The sequence below is a fragment of the Nelumbo nucifera genome, chromosome 5 (genome assembly GCF_055504915.1).
Source record: "Nelumbo nucifera cultivar China Antique chromosome 5, China Antique-T2T, whole genome shotgun sequence".
In the NCBI taxonomy this organism is placed as follows: Eukaryota; Viridiplantae; Streptophyta; class Magnoliopsida; order Proteales; family Nelumbonaceae; genus Nelumbo; species Nelumbo nucifera.
In genome coordinates this window covers 34,311,724-34,329,186 of record NC_142653.1, presented here as the reverse complement: position 1 = coordinate 34,329,186, position 17,463 = coordinate 34,311,724, and positions in this window count along the sequence as shown.

Here is a 17,463-nt window from a genome sequence, read left to right as displayed (position 1 = left end):
GAATCGGGTGAAAAGAAAACCAACCCAAACCCATATTAAACATCAAGTGTATGTACCGTGGGAAATACCAGCAGAACGTGATAACTGTTCAATGATCCACACCAATGAAAAGTACATGACACCCACAGTGAGAAAATAAATGATTGTGGAGTGGAAAGATATCGAGGAATGACAACGGGGCTCGCCCCCCGTTCCTGCCAGCAGTGACAAAGTTATTCTCATTTTTACGAAAATTTTCTTTCTTTATAATTTTTTATAATGTTAATCATTTTATTTTATTTAAATATTAAAAATAAAATAATTGAAATTTATGATTTTATTAACAAAGATTTAAATATATTTTTAAAATATTAATATACATATATATTAGCAGAGATCACCATGGGATGATAAGTGTTCTTCCCATCCCCACGGGGAATCATCCACATCCCCATCCCCGCAGGGATCAGGAAAATGGAAAAAATTTCCATTCTTAGATATCATTGGTTTGATGAGAGTTGGACTGTATCGATCAGGCTTAATTGCACGTCCCTATTTTGAGCCCACATGGTCTCTAGAAGCCCATACAAAAAATTCTAATATATCACAATATCACAGTCACCGATCACCATCTTGTCTATTAATGATTGACATTATTCTAAAAATATCCCTTACACAAGCAAAGGTTTGCACTGATCAGCAGTGTTCATGCACCAAAACATAACATTGATCTGCCCCTAGCTCTTCTTCTAGCTAGGGAATCAGAATGTTGAGGAAATTTTCTTTTGTGAGTTGGTTTCATGGAGCCTGTTTTTCGTCATTCCGTTGTGTTTGATATTATATCCATCTGTCAAGTTATGAACACTGAAACCATTTCTTATTACTTCCACCCCAAATTTTCAAGTTTTTTTTAGTTTGTTCCTAACTCTTTTAACCCTTCAATTTGTAACAAATCACTTCCTCCAACGAATTCCAAATCATAAATAAACTTTGAAAGATAAATGTTGAAAATAGTTAATTTATCTTTTCATATACTTATTTATGATATTTTCTCAAAAGCCAAAAGAAAAATACTATCTGATGAAGCACAATCTGACTGGTCTTAGCTGTCAATGATCTTGCCTCTGAACTGAGTAACAGGGACCTGAAACGGAAGGAGAAGAGAAGCTCCGGGGAGAACCCGGCGTAAAGGCTCCGAAGCTCAAGTTAGAATACTTCAAAGGCAAGATAAACCAGATAGCGCAAAGTTAGCATACCTCGTTCCTGGTGGGTAGGAGCCTTTTATAACCACCTCGCGCACTCACTTCCAGGCTTCCATCAGATCGGGCATGATTACTTCTGAACTCCTGCCAGTTCGGATGTCATTTCCTCTGGTCGGACAGAACCGCCACTGTTCCTTTTGTCGGAGCCGTCTCTGCGGCTGGTAACGACGGTTGCAGGTGGCGGTGGCAGGAAGCCGTTTGAAGTGCGGCTGTCAGGCGTCAGATCCCAAATCAGTCAGGGGCATCGCCCTTGGATACGGACGTCCTTGGTGTCGGATACGTTTGGTCAGCCTGGTGTTTCGGAAGCGAAGTGTTGGAGTGGCGAGCGAGGTGTCTTGAGTTCGGTTTAGAGCGTCCCAAGCTGCCTTGGGCCAGCTCGGGTCAGCTTTGTGAGGCTTGGGGCCCAGTACAGTTCGTGCTCAAGGAACTCGGGTTCTCCGTAGGAAGCTCCGGGTTCTTAATAGGGAGCTCGGATTCTTGGTAGGGAGCTCGGGCTCTTGGCGGGGAGCTCGGGCTCTTTTCGGGGAGCTCGGATTCCTACTAGGGAGCTCGGGTTCTTAAGCGAGCTCGGACCCCTAGTAGGGAGCTCGGGCTCTTAATAGGGAGCTCGGACTCCCAGTAGGGAGCTCGGACTCTTGGTAGGGAGCTCGGGCTCCTGGCGGGGAGCTCGGGCTCCTAGCGGGGAGCTCGGGCCCTTGGTGGGGAGCTCGGGCCCCTAGTAGGGTGGTCTGGAGTTCGGGCTCAGTAGCAGGCTTGGACTTCGCTTTTGGTGCTTGCTTCGGGCGCTCTATTGTCCCGAGTTGCTTGTTTCTGCCACGTGTTGGGTGACTGCGAGGTCGGGCCAAATTTCCCTTCATCAATTGCCCCCCACTCCCTGCGACAAGGGTCTCGTCTTGGCGCGGGGAGTTTGGCAAGGTAGCTGGAGGGTTTTGGTCCGTGCTGAGCGCGTATGCTCTAATTTTATTTTCAAAAAAGGGCACGCATTTGGGAGTTGTGATGGCAGTTGTTCGGGAGTTACGCTGCGGACACTTTTATTGCGAGGAGACGTGCGTTGACACCCCGTTAGTTTCGAGAAGGTGCGTGCTGACACCCTTCCTCTGACAGGACGTGCGCGACGCTCCATCAGTTTCGGAAAGACGTGCGCTGATTGGTCTTGGAAGACGTGCGGTTTAGCGCGGCTGTGGGCCGTTGGATTGGCTTCGATCTGGGCCATCGCTTTCCGGACGCTGTGGATATAAATAGCGCGCGGGGAGGGGGGGGGGCCCGTCCTTGCTACTGTTGTACATCTTGAGCTCGCGCCTAAGATTCAGCTCGCGTCCAGGCTTTTCAGCTCGCGTCCTAGGTTCCTTGTTCGAGCTTTCGTGGTCTGCTGCAGTCTTCTTCCCGGGTGAGTGCTTTTGGAATCCCGTTCCGTTTCCCGATGTCTAGTTTGGAGGGTTCAGACTGTTCAAGCGGGTCCAATGTAGGTTCTACGAACCAGTTTGCGTCCCCCGGTAGTTCAAGTGAGCCTGATGTAGGTCCTGAGGAAGGGGTCGGGCCTATGACCCGAGGTGCTTCGGGTAGGTCGGCGTCCACCTCCCGTCGTGGCCGGGTTGTAGATCAGTTCGGCCCTTCGATTATGACGCCTGAGGAACTTCAAACCCTCGTAGAATACTATGACTTGCCCGGGGAGCACGGTTACTTCATCCCTACGGGCAGCTTCCCTTGGGAGCACGGTCCTGATGAGATCGTGATTTTCCGGGAACAGCTCGCCACGGGGCTGCGACTGCCCTTTCACCCTCTCCTTGTCGAGGTCCTAAACCACTTCGGTGTGACGGTCGGCCAGCTTCACCCGAACTCTATTAGGAATTTAGTGGGGACGATCTCTTTATTTTGCGACGAGAACTTTCCTCTGGATCTGGAGATTTTCTCTTCCATTTTAATGCTGAAAAAGCAAGCGGGTCCCCTTCCTGGGCGTAGGTGGGCATACTACCTGTCCCCTCGCCCGGGCTTCAAGCTCTTACACGGACTCCCTAATAAGGTCCCGACGTGGAAGCGGGACTACTTTGGGGTGCGAAGTGTGCTGGGGTAGCCGTTTCAGACCGGCTGGGGGATGGCCGCTCCCGATTCCGGCATCACACTTGATAAGGAGACGGCGAAGGGCCTCTGGCAATGGGCGCGGCTTGGGCTGGATTGTCAATGGTATTTGACGGAGGCCAAGCTTATTGCTGCGGGCCTGAGTTCGGGTAGGTTCTTTCCCTAGTGATCCTGTCTTGCTCTTCTTTTACGTGTCTTACTGATGCCGAACTCCTTTTCGCAGGTACGATGGACTTTTGAGGGACCCGAGGTGGGCACTTGTTCCAGGGCATGAAGAGGAGAAAACGGGTGGCTAAGCGAGCTCGCACCGAGCCATCCCAGGGGGCGGAGCCCGAGGTGCCGGACTATTCGGCAGAGGAGCCCGAGATGGTTCCTCCTATGCAGGAGCCGACGGGGGCTCCTTATGCCGAAACGACACACACGGGGGCTCCCGCCTACTCCGAGTCTGCCCATACGCGAGCTGGGCCGTCGGGCTCGGAGGTCCCGGGGGACTTCAGGAGCGTGCTGTCGCCTGTTCATGCTCTTCAATGGAGTAAGGAGGCGATGTTTCCCGAGGAGGTTGCGGCGTGGACCGAGCTCCCTCTGCACCAAGTGGCCTACCGTGCTGTTACTCATGCCATGGTGGTAAGTGCTCCCTTCTTTAGAGTTGGGCCTTTATTCTTTTATTCGTTCCTTTGATCCCGTTTTTCTTTTGATAGGTGAACTCTTCCATTCACGCCTTGGCGAACCAGGTGGAGAGATGCTTGAGGCAAGCGCGAGCTGCCGAGGAGAATGTTCGTGCTGCTGAGGCTGCTGCTCGCCTCGCGCGGTCTAGGCAGGCGAGGTCTCATAGGGATGCCGAGGCCATGGGAGTGGTGGTGAAGCGTATGGCGGAAATAAAGTTGGACCTGGAGCACCAGGTCGAGTATCTTCAGGAGGATATCAGGGAGAGGACTCAGATCTTCTCTTAAGGCATCGAAGACGCGAAGAAGAAAGCTGTCAGCGATTACATTGCTTCGCCAGATTTCGATGATCTGATGGTAGACTCCTACAGGAGGGGTTTCAAGCTAAGCCGGTGGATGATCCGGAATACGTACCCTGAGCTTGACACTAGCGCCATATCCACTTCGTGCATTACTCAAGAAATGGCTAATGCTGCGGATGCCGAACCGGACTCCGAGGGGGAGGCAGGTACTTCGGGTGTTGTCAAAGCAGCTTCTGATAACAATGAAGTAGCCCCTGGCTTGTGAAATGAAATGTATATATATATATATATATATTTTTGAATGTACACATCTATTCTGAAATGAAATGGCTTTTTGTTCATGTACTGGTTGTCGTGTCTTCGAGCTATATTTTTTTCCGAACTGACCATTTCGGTCCTTCAGTTCGTTTTCTGACATGAAATGGCTTCGGCGTACTTGCCTTGGTGGCCTATAGGTAGTACCTTCTTAAGTTGACAACGTTCCATGCTCGGGGTACTTGTTTTCCTTCTAGGGTTCCGAGCTCGTATGCTCCCCCACCGAGTGCTTTCATTACTCTGTAGGGTCCTTCCCAGTTTGGTCCAAGTTTCCCTACGCCGGGTTCGGGCACCATGACCTTACGGAGATCCAGGTCGCCGACGTGGAAGTTCCTCTTCTTTACTCGCGCGTTGTAGTACCGAGCTACCTTTTGTTGGAAGGCCGCAGTTCGGATGTGCGCGAGATCTCTCACTTCGTCCAGTAGGTCGAGGTTGGTGCGTAACTCGCCATCATTTGTCCGTTCGTCGTACGCTTCTAGTCGCAACGTAGGCACTTCGATTTCCGCCGGGATCACTGCTTCGGTGCCGTAGGTGAGGTTAAAGGGGGTCTCACCTGTGGCGGTGTTTTTCGTGGTTCGGTGTGCCCATAGAACACTTGGTAGTTCGTCTGCCCACAAACCTTTGGCTCGGTCCAATCGCGCTTTCAGTCCGCGGAGGATGGCTCTGTTCATTACTTCTGTTTGGCCATTTGCCTGTGGGTGTGCGACCGATGTGAAGTTCTGACTAATTTCCATACTTCGGCACCATTCTTGGAACTTGATATCTTCGAACTGTTTGTCGTTGTCGGAGATCAGTACCCGTGGTAGCCCGAAGCGACATACGATGTTCTTCCAAAAGAAGTTCTGTATGTTTCGGGCTGTAACTATTGTCAGGGGTTCGGCTTCTATCCACTTTGTGAAATAATCTACTGCCACCACTAGGAATTTTCTCCTGCCTGTCGCTGGTGGGAATGGCCCAGGAGGTCGATGCCCCATTGGGCGAAAGGCCATGGACTGGTGAGGTATTTGAGGTCGGTAGCGGGCTGATGGTGGATGCTGGCATGCTTCTGACACTTGTCGAATTTTCTGACGAGCTCGATTGCCTCTGTCTTCATCGTTGGCCAGTAGTATCCTTGTCGAAGTGCCTTTTGGGCGAGGGCTCTGCCCCCCAGGTGTCCGCCGCACAAGCCTTCATGGATGTCGCAGAGTACCAGCTCGGCTTCAGCTGGGTGCATGCATCGCAGATAGGGGAGCGTGTAGGATCGTCGGTACAACCGTTCGTCTATCATGACGTATTTGGCTGCCTGGCGCTGCACCCTCTTGGCTGCGTTGCGGTCCGCGGGGAGGGTCCTGTCCAACAGGAAGCTCGCGAGTGGGTCAATCCAGCTCGGCTATGCTTCGGTGACGGGAGCGACCTCTTCTGCCCCACCGAGAATGCTGGGCCGAGGCAAGTCCTCTACGTACACGATTCTCCTGGAGTTGTGGCTTGTGCTAGCCAGTCGGGACAGGGCGTCGGCCTCAACGTTCTCTGACCTCGGGATTTGCTTGATGAAGTGCGACTGGAAGTTGAGCAGAGCTTCCTTTACTTTTGCCAAGTACGCAATCATAGTGAGCTCGCGTGCTTCGTACTCGCCTGTAACTTGGTTGACTACGAGCTGGGAATCACTGCAGATAACCATGTGCTTTGCTCCGACCTTGCGCGTTATGTTTAGCCCGGCTATCAGTGCCTCGTACTCCGCCTCGTTGTTGGATGCCGCGAACTCAAAGCGTAGTGCGTATTCCAGTTTTGTTCCGCTCGGGCTGCGTAGCACTATTCCAGCCCCGCTGCCTTGTTGGTTTGAGGAGCCATCTACGTGAAGGATCCAGGGCTCCTCATTCCAGTTCGCGCTTGGTCTAACCAGGAGGGAAGCCACGCTGGCTGCTACTTCACGGGGTTCGGACTCGTTTGGCTTGGGAGCTCCGAGTTCGCCCGAACTGGGGATCTCGGGCTCGACTGGCTCAGGGGCTTCGAGGCTAAACGTGCACTCTGCGATAAAGTCTGCCAAGGCTTGGGCCTTAACGGCAGTTCTTGGCTTGTACTGGAGATCGTACTCGCTGAGTTTGATGGCCCACTTCGTCAGCCGGCCGGAAACCTCGGGTTTGAGTAAAACTTGCCTCAGAGGTTTGTCGATCAGGACGATGACGGTGTGGGCCTGGAAGTACGGGCGTAGTTTCCGTGCTGCTACCACCAGAGCATACGCTAGCTTTTCTATCTGCGGATACCTTGTCTCTGCTCCCTGCAAGATTTTACTAACATAATATATGGGTCGTTGGACCCGGTCTGCTTCCTTTACTAGTACCGAACTGACCACCTCGTCGCTAGCCGAGAGGTACAGTTCTAAGACTTCGCCTTCCTCGGGCCGAGCTAAGGTTGGCACACTGGCGAGGTAGCCTTTTAGCTCGTCAAACGCGAGCTGACAGTCTTGGGTCCATTCGAACCCTTTGCCTTTGATTGCTTTGAAGAAGGGTAGGCAGCGATCTGCCGACTTGGACATGAAGCGGCTTAGAGCGACTATGCGGCCGTTTAGCCTCTGGACTTCTTTTATTTTTTGAGGTGGTCTCATATCTAGGATGGCTTTTATTTTGTCCGGGTTGGCCTCGATGCCGCGTCGATTGACAACGTATCCCAGGAATTTGCCCGAGGTGACGCCAAAGACACATTTGTTGGGGTTCAGTTTCATGTTATACTGACGCAGGATTTGGAAGACGGAATCTAAGTCTTGTATTAATTCTTGTGAAAACTGTGTTTTGACGACCATGTCGTCTACATAGCACTCTATCTTTGTGCCAATCAGGGGCTGAAACAGCCTATTTACAAGTCTTTGGAAGGTCGCCCCGGCGTTTTTTAACCCGAAGGGCATGACCTTGTAACAGTATAGACCGAACTCGGTTATGAAGCTGGTTTTTTCTTCGTCGGATTGGTCCATCCGGATTTGGTTGTAGCCTGAGTAGGCATCCAGGAAGCTTAGTAATTCATGTCCCGAGGTCGCGTCCACTAGGCGGTCGATCCTAGGAAGGGGGAAGCAGTCTTTCGGGCAAGCTCGGTTCAGGTTGGTGTAGTCGACGCACAGGCGCCACTTGCCGTTCGCCTTTTTCACCAGTACCGGGTTGGCCACCCAGCTCGGGTAATGGACTTCCCTTATGAAGTCTGCCGTGAGGAGCTTCTCGACTTCCTCGTCGACCGCTTTCCAGCGCTCTGGGGCTAAGTTCCGTTTCTTCTGTCTAACGGGTCTGACTAAAGGGTCAGTATTAAGTTTGTGAGTTATAAGACCAGGGTCAATACCGGGCATATCGGCCGCGGACCATGCAAAAATATCTAAATTTTGGAGTAAAAAACTTACCAGTTCGGTCCGTAGGGGTTCTTTGACAGAAGCACCGATCTGGAGTGCGCGAGCTGGGTCTGTAGACGAGGTCGGGATCGCGACTGTTTCTTCTGTGGGCGAGGCTCGTTCTTCGCCTTGCTCCGCAGGTCGCTCCAGATCGAGGTCGTCGGCCGCCTTGGTCTTTCCCTTTAGGGCGGCAACGTAGCACTTGCGGGACTCGAGCTGGTCGCCCCGCACTACCCCCACACCGAAGTCCGTAGGGAATTTCATGGCCAAATAGTAGGTGGAGACCACCGCCCGCAGGATATGCGTGATTGGCCACCCTATTATGGCATTGTATGGGGAGGGGGTCGCGACCACTAGGAAGTCGTGTTTGAGTCTGACCGCACAAGGCCACGAGCCGACTTCCACAGGCACCGTTATTTTTCCAAGGGGCCTGACTTCCTCTCCGCTGAAGCCCACCAGGGGAGTGCTGGCGGGTTTTAGTTCGCTCCTCGGCAGCTGTAGCTGATCAAACGCCGATTTGAAGAGGATGTCCGTCGAGCTGCCTGAATCTACAAGTACGCGCCTAACCTCGAAATTGCTGATCTTGAGTTTAATGACAAGTGCGTCGTCGTGAGGGTAGCGAACTCCTCGCGCGTCGTCTTCTGTGAAGAGGATCGACTCCTCGATCTTTGGCCTTTTCGGAGGGTTCCGCTCCTCGAGGACCGCTTCGCGAACTGAAGTCCGGGCTGTTGCCGATGTGCATCCTGCTACCACCGAACCTCCCACAATTACATGGATGGTTCCCCGAACTGGCCTTTCTGCCGGAGGGTGTCGCTGCATCTGTTCGGCAGGCCTGCCGCTAGTTTCGGGGGCGTCCTTTAAGTGCTCGCCTGGCTGATTTGCTTTATTGCTATTATTGTTGTGCTGTACAAAGTTTCTTAAGTATCCGCGACGGATGAGCCCCCCTATCTCGTCTCGGAGTTTATTGCACTGCTCGGTACTGTGGCCATGGTCCCTATGGAAACTACAATACAAATTCTTGTTTCTTTCGTTCGGATTTCCCTTTAGGCGAGGTGGCCATTTCACGTAGGGGGCGTCCTTGATCGTCATTAGGATCTCGGTCCGCCTCGTGTTCAGTGGCGTGTAATCCGTCCAAACTGGCAGGGGAGCTCGGAACGACTGGTTCGGTTTTGGGTCCCGGGCCGGGTTTTTTCGGTCGGCCGAGCTAGAGGGCTCGCCGTCCCTCTTTCTTTTCTCGTTTCCGCCCTCGTTTCTTTCGTTGATTTCCTCCTCAGTCCTCATGAACTTGTCCGCGAGCTTGAGGAACTTGGCCACTATCGCGGGCTGGTTAGCTACCATGTGCCACTTGAATTCCTTGTGCGTCACCCCTCTTTTTGCTGCGGCGAGCTGCACCGTGGGGTCTAATCGAGGTATCTGTAAGCATGCCTCATTGAATCGTTCGATGTAGCCCCGTATGGGTTCCCCTTCCCTTTGGACTATCCCGAAGATGCTTTCCTCTGCTTTGGGGCACCGTTTGCTGGTGACAAAGTGTGCAGTGAAGACCTGCACGAACTGAGCCCAACACTTTATCGATCCGGGGGCCAGGTTCCTGTACCATGTGCGGGCTACCCCCTTGAGGGTGGTGGTGAAGGCCACGCACATGCATGATTCGCTGGCTCTGGCGAGGTGCATTTGGGACTGGAAAGCGTCCACGTGGTCGTTGGGGTCGAAGGATTCGTCATACTTGTCTAGGGGCGGGAGCTTGAAATCTCTGGGCAAGGGGACTGACAGGAGTTCTGATGCGAGGGGGGAAGGAACTAAGAGAATCGAGGTAACTCCTACCTCGTCCGAGCTCGTCTCGCCTTTGCCTCTGAGCTCTGATAGGACGCGGGTGGCGGTTCGTCGACTTCGACGGCGCCTTCGCTGCTGAGTGGGCCTTGTACTGGCGCTGCTGGCCTCCGTGTTGCCGAGCTCGATGGGCCCAGAATGCTGGTAGTCCGCTGCTGCCAGTGCGCCGAATCGGTTTTCCACCAGTGGGGGCTCCGGTTTGGAGCCCCGAGGTGCCGATCTCGCGGGCGAGGTTCCCGATCCGCCTGCGAGCCGCGAGGCGGGGATGACTTTTCTTTCTCTCCGGCCTGGGGACGAGGCCTGGCTGTTTGGGGGATTCTGGGGCCTAGAGGCCTTTCCTTGGAGGCGCCCATCCTGCGGAGAGGCCTTGACTGGCTTCGGGGCAGGGTGGCGAGGTGGAAGTAGTGGTTGGTTCGGTGTCAGTTGGGGGAACTGCTGTTGATAGTGGTACTGGGAGAGGTTGTGCAACACTTGGTGCTGGTGAAGCTGGTGTTGCTGGAACTGTTGCATCTGGACTTGCATTGCTTGCATGCACTGCATTAGGTCGTCCAACCGATTTTGGCTAGCTGCCAGGGGGACAGCGGTTGGTTCAGTGAAGGTAGTCTCGATGGGAAGAGGGAAGGGGATGTTTGCGGCCGGTAGGCTTGCAGGCGCCACTACTTGTGGCGTAGTCAGATTGGGGATTCCATCCACCGAGAGGGGGATGGTGAACTGCCCAACACACACCACGGGAACTTGGGGCTGTTCCCCGGTCGTGTTTGTCTCTGTGCTGCGTCCAGCGTTGCTGGATGGGGCCATGAGTTGAATTTTTTAAAGAAGAAGAAAAGGGTATGAAAGTTTTGGAGGGAGGCCTTTTGAAGCATTCCCACAGACGGCGCCAATTGATGAAGCACAATCTGGCCGGTCTTAGCTGTCAATGATCTTGCCTCTGAACTGAGTAACAGGGACCTGAAACGGAAGGAGAAGAGAAGCTCCGAGGAGAACCCGGCGTAAAGGCTCCGAAGCTCAAGTTAGAATACTTCAAAGGCAAGATAAACCAGATAGCGCAAAGTTAGCATACCTCGTTCCTGGTGGGTAGGAGCCTTTTATAACCACCTCACGCACTCACTTCCAGGCTTCCGTCAGATCGGGCATGATTACTTCTAAACTCCTGCCAGTTCGGATGTCATTTCCTCTGGCCGGACAGAACCGCCACTGTTCCTTTTGTCGGAGCCGTCTCTGCAGCTGGTAACGACGGTTGTAGGTGGTGGTGGCAGGAAGCCGTTTGAAGTGCGGTTGTCAGGCGTCAGATCCCAAATCAGTCAGGTGCATCGCCCTTGTATACGGACGTCCTTGGTGTCGGATACGTTTGGTCAGCCTGGTGTTTCGGAAGCGAAGTGTTGGAGTGGCGAGCAAGGTGTCTTGAGTTCGGTTTGGAGCGTCCCGAGCTGCCTTGGGCCAGCTCGGATCAGCTTTGTGAAGCTTGGGGCCCAGTATAGTTCATGCTTAGGGAACTCGGGTTCTCCGTAGGAAGCTCCGAGTTCTTAATAGGGAGCTCGGACTCTTGGTAGGGAGCTCGGGCTCTTGGCGGGGAGCTCGGGCTCGTTTCGGGGTGCTCGGACTCCTAGTAGGGAGCTCGGGTTCTTAAGCGAGTTCGGACCCCTAGTAGGGAGCTCGGGCTCTTAACAGGGAGCTCGGACTCCCAGTAGGGAGCTCGGGCTCCTGGCGGGGAGCTCGGGCCCTTGGTGGGGAGCTCGAGCCCCTAGTAGGGCGGTCTGGAGTTCGGGCTCAATAGCGGGCTTGGACTTCGCTTTTGGTGCTTGTTTCGGGCGCTCTATTGTCCCGAGTTGCTTGTTTCTGCCACGTGTTGGGTGACTGCGAGATCGGGCCAAATTTCCCTTCATCACTATCTATGATCTTGAGAGCAAGGGAAAGTTTCAGAGCTTGTTAGGAAAGTCAATAAAAATTTTAGATAGTATCCCTATATTTCATTGTTAGTGTCTACCTTACTACCCACTAGGCGGGACGGGACTAAGGAAATAGCGACAGCCTAACCTCTTTTGTATATGTTGATGGTTGTTTAGGTATCAGCACTTTTCTCTTGATAACGAGGTTTGTGAATTGTAGATGGTGATTCCTCAGCCCCAACCAATTTCTGGCCCATGTACGCCCTCCTGTCTCATCATTGTAAAGCACTCAAATGGGTGGGCTACTTTGTTGGATCCTTCATGCCTTTATTCATATATAATAAAGTGACCTTCATTTCACAGGTTAAGGGATATTCGACAACATGATTTGTTTTTTTTTTTTTCCAAAACAAAAACAATGCCATATCAGCAAAATTGTATTTTTTTTTCTGGTGTAGAAGTTGTTTCTTTTTTTTTGTTTTCAAAAATAAAATCAATCATATTGTCAAACAACCCCTATAAAGAATCCAATTGTTTCTATAAGAGAGAGAGAGAATCCAATTGGAGTCCCTACAGCTAGAAGTGGATGATCAAGTTCGATGACTGGCCGGTTCATTTCTACTTTGAGCCCAAGCAAGCCATGGGCTGTTGAGATAAGAGACAAGAGCAGGCACAATAGTCACCGGCCCTTGTGCCCAAGGCTCAGTTTGAAAGGAGTACAAATACAAATATATACAGTATAAATACATATAAAATGTAAGGTTTTACACTATATATTTGTATTTATACTCCTTCCAAACCGAACCTAAGGGTAAATACAAAAAAACAAGATTTTGCACTCTTATATTTATATTTATACTCTTTCTAAACTGAGTCAAAGGTGCAAATAAATTGCATATCTCATTAAGGCCGGTCGTACAGAGTTCGGATCTCCTACCGTTGAGAACTCTGCCCACGTCTACCTATAATACACTATCCCCCGTGAATTGGGAACATCTCCCCATGCATAATACTATACAGAGGATGAGATGTTCTTCATATATGATTACGATAAATATGGACAGTATTCTTATGGGCAGGAAATCCGGACTCAGTCACACATGCTTGATTTATCAAAAACTTGTATGAATTGGGTTTGGATCGGCTAAGGCTGGGGTGATTTTAGACCCAAATGGCCAAATATTAAAAATTAAAGGGTTACTATCAGAACCCCAACTTTTTTAATTTTCTCTTATACTTGCTCAAACTTTTCAATAAATGGAAGAAAAAGGGGAGAGAAATAAATGGAAGGTATTTTTATTATAAAAAATTAGTTAACAGGGGAGACTGATTGGTCAGGGTTAGTTTTGTCAATAAAATATAATAATGGTGCATGTTGTATCTATCATGCATAGTTGACTATACACATCATATCAAAAGCCTGGATGAATGTAAGAGAATGATAATAAAAAGTTCCAAGGAGTTTCAGATAATAACCGAAAATTAAAAACATGTATTCTAGACATTGTGTCTCTACGTGTTGCTTATTACCCGGTAACCAAGATCGGTCACACGGTGCCCCTCCTCCATAGTCCATATATAAAAAGAGTCATCTAATTAAGATTCGTGTAACTACATGATAAGGTTGGTGGTCCTAACCTACCCCCTTCCTCCCCAACCAAAAACAATAACAGAGGTAAAGAAAGGGGTCATGCTATTATTCTTTGTACTTTTTCATTTTTATCGCATTATTTTATTATCCATATATATATGTATATATTATTTTGTCGGATCTTTTTCATTTTTCTTAGCAGTTTTCAGTGTTTCGGACTCGGGCTGGCCCATACGGATCCATGTATTTATGCAAAGTCTAATTTGGCTTTGCATATTTTCCCATCATGATCCTACCCTCATGCATGATATCATCTTTCAACAGCCATCTGGCGATCACGCACCACCAAATAATACCCATGCGCAACACCTATACCACTTTGACATGCCACGTGATGCCCATAAACCAGTTCTTGCAGCTCATGGGGGCTTGGGAACCATCGACCTACTAATGTCCTGATGTGAGTTCGCAAGGGTCAAATGGCTGATTTTTTCATGGGTAGGGCAGTTCTTCTAGAAGATATATTGATCCACACCACAATGTGGTATCCGAACCAAATGGAACCACAGCCATTGCCCACCTGGACCATCCCTTGTTACTTGGACCAAGAACTTACCCCAGGTTTTGGTATAGCTACATTCCCAATGATATCCGATGAGGGAGCTAATCCAACTGCAGCACTTTCAACACCACCACCCACAGGTTCTACATTGCAACAGGTACTCTCTTCCATTCTCATTGTGGTTCTTATTCTTACTATTGCTTGCTTTTCAAAATGAAAATTATTGCATGAAATATTAGAGGTGCAAATGATCGGAATAAGATCAAAAATCTTAATAGACTGAGGAGACATGAAAAGGCTAGAAATATTATTTTTATCCGAAACAAAACCCTCTCCTAACAACAGCTCTGCTCTTGCCAAAAAGTTGGGGTATTCTAAGTCTGTCTTTCAGGAAGCATCTGGTCAATCAGGCGGTCTACTCTGCTGTTGCTCCAACTCAGTACAAGCAAATATTCTTCAAGTGTATAACCATTTGATCCGCCTCGAGATTATAAATTATCCTCCAAACTGCAAATGGCACCTTCTACTATTCTATAGTCACCCAGTCCGCCAACTCCGCAAGCTAGGATTTACGGCAGCAGTTAATGCATTTACAATCGAATATCAATCTCCCCTGGCTCCTGATCGGAGATTTGAATGACATTTACAAGTTGGATGACCACAAGTCCTTGCACCTTTGACATGATTGACTTTGATCTCGTTGGACCTCCTTTCACATGGACCAACGGTCAATAAGGGGTAGCCATTGGCAGTCCATCTTAGTGCCACTTATTCCCAAATACCCAACTTCACCACTTTTCAAGAGACCACCCGAACTCTCTTTTGGGGTGATTTGTCCAAGAGATCACCCGAACTCTCCTCATTATTTTTTTGGCTGGAAAACTGAATGTCTTTATTTCAATTCATAGCTCCTTAAATAGTAGATTACAGAAGTGAATTCCTAATTAAATTCAAACTCCTAATTACCTACTCCTAATGGTAACTCACTCTTACTTAAGATAAAGATAAAGATAAGATTAGATAAAGATAAGGGATAAGATAAGGATAAGGTAGGCTGGCGGCGAATTGGCTTGACATGTCCAGATAAGGGTAGGCCCACCCCTATGAGCTGTCGTGTGGGCCCTGCTCTGCTGCTGCTGCTGGGTGCGTGCGCGCGGCTCATGGTGCCGCTGCCGTGCAGTGCGTGCGCGTGGGTCATGGTGTCGCTGCCGTGCGGTGCCGGGCATATGTGCGTTGCGTGCTGCGCGCCATGGTGCCATTGCTGTGCGGTGCCGGGTGGGTGCGCGGTGCGTGCAGTCCGCACTGCTGCCTGGCAGTGCGCGTTGCGCGCTATCGACGCGTGTTGCTGTGCAGCGATGCCTGCTGCTGTGTAACCTGCTGTGCATGCTGCTGCCTATGACTGCTCTGCAATGCGCTGTCGGATGGTGTGCCCATAATATACACATAATGAGAATTAATACATGGATCATTAACTCAGATCACTTGGTGGCTGGACCATTGAACCTCTTTCATGAACATTAAACACTTCATGATTGGCATTCAAATATCATTAAACCCATTTCATGACATTAGTATAGGGTATTTTTGAAGATCATTAAACCCATCTCTTGATAAGTCATTAAACTCAAGGAGTTAAGCCATGGTCACATGGACCGAATATACTAGCAAGATATACCCAAATAACACCATTAGCAAGGAATGAATGCCATTACAAATTCGGACTGAAGAACATAAAATAATGAATTAAATATGGAGATTAACTAAATGTTTCGAAAAATCCCCTTAGACTATGTTTGGTTTGAAGGAAAATATAGGGAAAGGAAGGGAAAGATAGGAAAACCCTTACAACCATGCAAGGTATGAATGCCATTACAAATTCGGACTGAGGAACATAAAATAATGAATTAAATCCAAAGATTCACTAAATGTTTCTAAAAAAACCTTTATATACAACCTTTAGGCCTTAACACCATGGTGGATGTGAACAATAAGCAAAAACCCTTATCCTTCCGTCCTTTAAACCTAACAATAAGCAAACCATGGTGGATGTGAACTCACCAAAACAGGAAGAGTTGCTGCCAACCTTCGCTATGAAACTGATATATATTACGGAAGAAAAACCCTATGCCCGCTGCTCTCTGAGACTTGGATCAATCGGAGAAATGAGAAAAATCACTAAACACTAGCTTCAAAGTGATATCAGGGTTAAAATGGTCCGAAAATATGTCAAAAGGGTGGTTTGGGTATTTAAAAATATCATAACAGTAAAATTCTAACTTTTTACGATGGTAATTGACGAACCGCTAACAGAGGGAGTCTTTGTCGCATATTAAAGTTCAGGGGTATCTGTCACTCATCCCATAGAATAGGGGGTCCGTGTAATTTTCCCATTTTAAATTGACGTTTGATGCTACCATGTGAAGTGCCTTTCATTGGATGGAAAATTTTGCAACCTAAAGAAATTTGGGTTTCTAGTAGATAAGGGCAATTTTTTGTCCGGAATATGAATAAAAAGTAATATTTTTATAAAATAAATAAAATAAGATAATTTTTTTTTGGAAAAATATCAAGAAAGGATAGCGGCATTGTTCATCGTCTTCCTCTCTGTATTCATGCCAACGCACTGGATTCGAAGCTTGGGTGGTTGCTCTCTCAAGAGTACCTGAGGGGACTCGTTGTGATATCAAGACTGCCATGGATGCATTGCCAATTGCTGATCACGTGTGGAGCCCCGTTGTGATATGAAGACTACGAGAGGGAATTCTGCTCTCTCCCTTGCCAGAAAGAATGGTGGATATGATGCTGAGCATGTGATATTAGATGAGCTTGCTCGGAAGCTCGTGCTAAGTGGGGCGCATGTGCAGAAACACACCAAGGGAGGGAAGGGGGCTCCTCATGGAAAATTTTTGAAGACGTGGAAGTCAGAGGAATATTTAGGTGGGAAAAGTCAAGTAGGAAGAATGTAGTTTGTCAAGAGGTCGAGTTGGGGCCGAGCTGACGTTCCGTAAAAATCACAAATGGAAAGGAAATGTTGATGAGCCAAGTATTTTCAAGGTGGTGACAACAAGGAAGAAGAAAGTGCATTTTGTGTGTGAAAGAGGGGTTGAAACGGTTGAGCTGTGGGTTAGGGATATTAAGATTGTAACCAGCGTTGCTTTGATGAGTGAAGTTTTGTGGTCTAATGTATATAAACAAGTTTTGAGAAAGCACTTCCATTTCGGAAGTATTTTGTTCTTCTTTTACTGCCTTGCATTGTAAAAAGGTTTTTTGATCGCTTGTTGTTGTAAAATATTTTCCTAGATGAGAAAAGAAAAGGAAGATGATGAGCATAGAGTCATTGCCCTTTTTTTGATATTTTTCCAAAAAAAATATCCTATTTTAATTTTTTTTATAAAAATATTACTTTTTATTGATATTTAAGACAAAAATTGCCTTTATTTGCTATAAACCCAAGAAATTTTTAAAGAATAGCAAAAAAAGAAAAAATACTTATTTGGCATCAATCCACAATCAGATTCATCCCCTGTGCGGTGGATGTCTCTTGAAGAGGATGTCTCTTCTCTCTATAGTCACTCTTCTCTAATACTTAAAATGTACTCACTACCCAACATACGTTATGGGAGTGGGGCCCACATCAGTCAATTGATAATTGATT